This window comes from Sinocyclocheilus anshuiensis, unplaced genomic scaffold (assembly GCF_001515605.1).
Source record: "Sinocyclocheilus anshuiensis isolate Anshui unplaced genomic scaffold, SAMN03320099.WGS_v1.1 scaffold551, whole genome shotgun sequence".
NCBI classification, from domain to species: domain Eukaryota; kingdom Metazoa; phylum Chordata; class Actinopteri; order Cypriniformes; family Cyprinidae; genus Sinocyclocheilus; species Sinocyclocheilus anshuiensis.
The window spans coordinates 309,429-315,250 of NW_015548222.1; the positions used below are offsets into that span (position 1 = coordinate 309,429).

The following is a 5,822-nucleotide window of genomic DNA, read 5'->3' on the forward strand; positions in this document are numbered from 1 at the left end:
ACTTATTTTCTTTTTATTTATTATAAATAATGACCTTCTAACACTTGCATTATCTATTCTTTTTCTGTTCTATTTACTTGTTTTATTTTAATTTTAAAATGACCCTCTAACAATAGCATTCCATATTCTTTTTCTATTCTTTCTACTTGTTTTCTTTTTGTTTATTATAAAAAGAAACCTTGCTACGTGTACTGCGTTTGACTAACTGAGACGTGCCATAGCACTTACATATTATGGCTCTTTTGTTGGTTTTGATTGCTTCTAATTTCCTCAGTTGTCAGTTGCTTTGGATAAAAGCATCTGCTAAATGACTAAATGTAAATAATATAATATAATATAATATAATATAATATAATATAATATAATATAATATAATATAATAGACTTTTACCTTAACTGTTACCTCCTGGTGGAGGGACCTGCCCAACTCAATCTAAGCAGCTAAGTCCTTAGCCATCTTCAAGAAATGGCTAAACCATCTACACTTGACCCTCTAACACTTGCACTCTCTATTGTATTTTTATTCTATCTACTTGTTTTTTTAAATTATTTTAAAAACTTGACCCTTTAACACAGGGGTGCCCAAGCTCGGTCCTGGAGGGCCGGTGTCCTGCAGAGTTTAGCTCCAACCCCAATTAAACACACCTGAAGAATATAATATAATATAATATAATATAATATAATATAATATAATATAATATAATATAATATAATATAATATAATATAATATAATATAATATTTCTTGGTTAAAGGTAAGTTCCACAGTCCACACTATACTGTAACTGTAATAAAAAAGCTATACTAGATGTAACATGACTTTTTTATTTGATTTTACAATAAAATACTGTTAAATACAGTTTTTAGTTGTACAAGTCATCAAATAATTTACAGTGAAAAAAAGAAACAAATTGGTATTCTCAGAATTCCCTGTGTAATACTTCATATTTGGTTGTATTTCATTTAAATAATTGTATTTCTTATTGGTTTTTGTTAAACATTAGGGTTTTACAGTATGTTACATCTTATGTTGGTTAATTGTGTTTTATAGCATTATTTTTACATTACCTTGGTTTTGTTTGTATTTGTGTGTATGACAAAGTGCACTTGTGGAACGTCTCGTGATAAACTTTGATTCTTCATGTGGCTTTATCTTTTACTATCTGTGTTATTATGGAGGTTAGTGTATGTTAAAGATGCAAAACAGATTTTAGTTGCCGCATGGTCATATTACTGTAATTCAACTGAAAAAGGACTGGATTTGCAGTAGCTACTTTTTTGTAAATTCGTTTAAACTACAATTTAGGTTTTTCTGCAAAGTTTCTTACATTTTTGCAGTATTTTTACTATTTTCTTTCTGGCAACTACAGCTGTCAGTTTCTTTTTCCCTTTTTGTTTTCTTTTTTTTTGTGTGTGTGTAAAAACAAAATGATTTTTTAGAGTGTTGTTATTAATAGGGCGTTGGTGTTTCTTTTTCTGCTACAACAGCTTTCACTCTTCTGGCACGGCTTTCCAGTAGATATTGGAATATGGCTGCAGGGATTTGCTTGCATTCAGACACAACAGCATCAGTGAGGTCAGGGACTGATGTAGAGTGATGGAGCCTGGCTTGCAGGCTGTGCTCCAATTCACCCAAAGCTGCTCAATGGGGTTCAAATTCTTCCACAGGTTCAGTAAATGTTTCTCAGGTTCTCATGTCATTTCCAGATGTTGCATATTCAATATCATAATAAAATAATGGACTAGATTATTAAAAGCAGTCCTTTAAAACATCCTTTAAATATGACATAAATAATAAAATCTGATGACATTTTCTGTTTTTTTTTATACATAAACATTTAGAAACTGTAGTTTGTTTGTATGAGGTACATCCACTGCTTAAGTGGAGCTTAGAATTGGGTCTCTCTGAACAGACAGACAGGTGATGGAGAAATCATGTGCCTCTGACCAGTAATAGCTTTCCTTACTGTAATCAACGGCAATCACCACTACAGCCCTTGCTGTTACACTTTCATGCCAACCAGATAAGGTCTGACTGGTTTGTGTGTTTTGTATCTGGCTAATCAATCATGTAGCAATGGGATAGCAGAGGGCACAGGAAGTGCTGATGCGGGAGAAAGATGTACCGGGAGAACAGAAATGTTTTCTGACATGTTCTGAACTGAATCAGCTGCATGCCCTTATTTAATTCAAACTTCAAAACATTAGGACGGTTCCACAATACATGCAACGCTATGTTGCAGATCTGTATGTCTGCCATCTCATGGTTTAATAGATCAACAAAGTGTTTTTCTTTTTCATTTATTTTGCTCTAAGTTGGGGTTTGGGTTGATAAAAAAAAAAATCCATTTGATATTGATTGTTGTTTATTTTGTTTATGTTATACTACCAAAATATAGTAAAATACTATTAAATGTATGACAACCAAGGAACATGAAAGTTTTTCTTATGCTGTATGGTTCTTTACCTAAATGCAGTAACAAGCATTTGTTTCTGTTAACTGTTGTTTGGATAAAAAAAAGGGGAAAAAGAGTTCTAGGGAGGCAAACAAGACGCATACCTTCCTCAGAAACTTTATTTGTCCCTGTTGGACAGTTTGATACAGAAAAATGTTTTTTTACATACTGTTTGATCTCATCGTTTTTTTTTGTTCGGTAGCCTTTTTTCCCTATAAAAACCTGAGACAAAGACACACACACACACACACACACACACACACACACACACACACACAAACCGAACTTGCAAACTATCCTGAGGTGTTTTTGAGAGCAGGTGTGGGTCATTCTAAATTTGGGGGAAAAGGTCAAGCAACTTTGGCCACTGTATAATCACTCTGTAACATATATAGCAATGCCCAGTGTTTAAAGGGATACATCCAAAAATAAAATTCTGTCATCATTTACTTATCCTCATGTCATTCCAAAACTGTATGACATTATTACCTCCATTGAAAATTATTTGCCAGAGGCTTTCACTGTATTGAAAAAATGCTTTTACAGTTTTTTCCCAACTGCTTACACAGATTTTCAAAACTTTGCCTCTTTTTTTGAAAACTTTACACACAGATCCAAGAATTGCACACACAAAATGCAAAATGCCTCACATCTCTTGCAAAATGAAGCACTGCATTCAAAATATTACAAGAAATATCACAAACACATCTCAAAAGCAAACATTTGCAAACACCTTTGCCATAATATTAATTCCTGTTAGATTTTTGTGTGTTACATAGAATATTGTGTGTTGTGTTTTGCAAAAAGTGTTTTATGAAATTAAAAACTGAGTCAAAGGCCGAGAATTAGTATGGTTTTGCAGATTTGGTGTGTGCTTCTGGTGTTTGAGTGTCAGGTTTCAGAAATTGTGTGACAAGTAAAGATTTTGTGTGTAAGCAGTTGAAAAAAACTGTAATAAAGTTGCATATATAAAAAAAATATTGGGCGGGGCCGAGAGCCGGGGGAACGGAGCGAGGCCGGTGGAGTAATTGATAATGAGCGACACCTGCACCACTCCCCGGTCTCGAGTCTCACGGAGGAGCTCCGGAAGGATAAAAAGGAGGAGTGACGACAGTGAAAGACGAGAGAGGACCAGGCCTGGACTTTATTTTGTGTTTTGGTTTTGTTTGTGCGCGACAGTCGTCCGCGAGGGGCTGTCGCGCTGTTTTGTGTTTATTTTATTATTAAAGTTTTCTTTCAATGTTCGCCGGTTCCCGCCTCCTTCTTCCCGAACTACGAACGGTGTTACAATAGGATATTGTTGACAAATGGTTATATAAAAATCATAATATATATTATTAACATGCAGTACAAATGCACAAATTTTACTAATGGAATTTTATGTTATAAACTTATATCTTAGCCTTATAGGTAACATATATGACAACATCACTCTTGCTATCTGGCAATATATGTCATATATTACATTTCCATATGGGTATTTTCCAGAGTTTTATTTTGTTTCGTCCTAGTTAAAAAAAGAGATGAAGTGAAGTTGCTTGGTCCTACCCTGTGTACAAACAGTAGATAAGTCCACAACAACATCATTGTGGGATTTTAGTGGGAGGGAGAGAGACACAGAAGAAAACAGATATCAAGAACATTAAAATGATTATGTCAAGTAAACTTTTCTCCCTTATTGCAGGTTAGAGACATCAGTATAGTAATTTCTGGACAGCCTTTTTTTTTTTTTTGCATGGTCATGGTGATGCCACGTATGAGGTTCCATTTGTGTCAAAAATGAGTCGACTGCTTTGTGCTTTGTACTATACATTTGTCTTTGTCTACAGTCATTGCCTACTTGTTCAGGTAAATCAGTATATGTAGGCGTGTATGTTGTCTGTTGACGTCATCTTAATCTGTCGTCCTGCTTGCTTTTTCTCTGTTGTTTAATTACTGTCGTCCTTATTGTCGTTTTGTTCTGTCATCTTGTTCTGTTGTCCTAAGTGTCGTCCTAACTGTCATCTTGTTCTGTCGTCCTAAATGTCATCTTATTCTGTCATCCTAACTGTCGTCCTAACTGTCATCTTGTTCTGTCGTCCTAACTGTCATCTTATTCTGTCATCCTAACTGTCGTCCTAACTGTCATCTTGTTCTGTCGTCCTAAATGTCATCTTATTCTGTCATCCTAACTGTCGTCCTAACTGTCATCTTGTTCTGTCGTCCTAACACAAAGCAGTCGACTCATTTTTGACACAAATGGAACCTCATACCACGCACCCCCTGGCCTCTGTGACTTATGTGAAGCATTGTAGGTTGTGGTTCAGTGATGCAGAAGTCATTTGGTGTGCAGTGCAGTGAGTAATCCTATGAAGATTAAAACAGCAATAGCCTCACAGCTGGGAATATGTACGTATGCATGTGTGTGGATAAAAGTGAGAGAGAGAGAGGACCATTAGTGATTTTGTGATATCAGCTGACCTAAAGTTTCCCAGACAACAGAGCATTTTCCATGCACTAACCCTCCTCTAAACCCTCTGCACAAAACACACACACACACACACACACAGTTCGGTTCCACTTGAAAATGGACTCCTCACCACAAATGCTGAAGTCACTTGTTTACCATTTCCCAGCTCAGCACACCCTCTCTAGTTCGGTTCACGGTTCACTTATTCCCTCTACCTCTTGTGCACACACACATCTACATAACTGCACAATCACACACATGAGTGATGAGTGTTGAACTGTTTCTTAGTGCCTCATTTTCATGCATGTAATTCTGTTTGATGAGATATGAAGTGTCAAGCCATTGGTAGCACTGATGTTGTCGTTCTGAAGGATGGTGATAAGAGGGATAAGATGGGCACTGTCCTTTCAATGGTTTCTCTACTGCAGGACTGATGTAAACAAGCCAGGGCTATGACAGTTCCAGCAGTGCAGTTCCAGCTCATATGGAAAGTACTTCCCTCTAGTGGTGAATATATCAATTCCAAACGTAAAATTCCACATTGCTGGCCTGTTGACAAATTCACATTCTGCCTACTCAGCTCTTCTATTCCAGTGCTTCAGGTCATGGGTTCATGTTTGCATTATGATTGGATTATTTTGAGGGCACAGGCTTCCAACCCAAAACAAATTCCCAGAGCAAAGGATTCCTAAAAACTAGTGAGTGTATAAACATTGTGCCCACAGTCATGACCATCAGCAATTTCTCTTTTTGATTTTTCTTCTTCGTAAAACACCATAGTACCTACAGTATCTGTCTGTAAGGCCTATAAACCATTTTCTTTGCTATCATTTAATAAAGTTTGTCTTGACAAACCTTGCTATTGACTTCTAAATTAATTAAATAGAATTGAAAATCAATGAAAAATTTTATTTAAAT

General features: G+C 35.9%; 1 long non-coding RNA gene across 1 annotated transcript in view; it reads right to left on the bottom strand.

Annotated features, from left to right (window-relative positions):
- LOC107654251 (uncharacterized) overlaps positions 1-2,694 on the bottom strand; it is a 19,206-nt gene extending 16,512 nt beyond the window's left edge. The window contains exon 1 of the long non-coding RNA XR_001630316.1: positions 2,685-2,694. This is a non-coding gene — a long non-coding RNA (uncharacterized LOC107654251). The remainder of the gene's footprint in view (positions 1-2,684) is intronic.
- Positions 2,695-5,822: the final 3,128 nt, after the last annotated feature.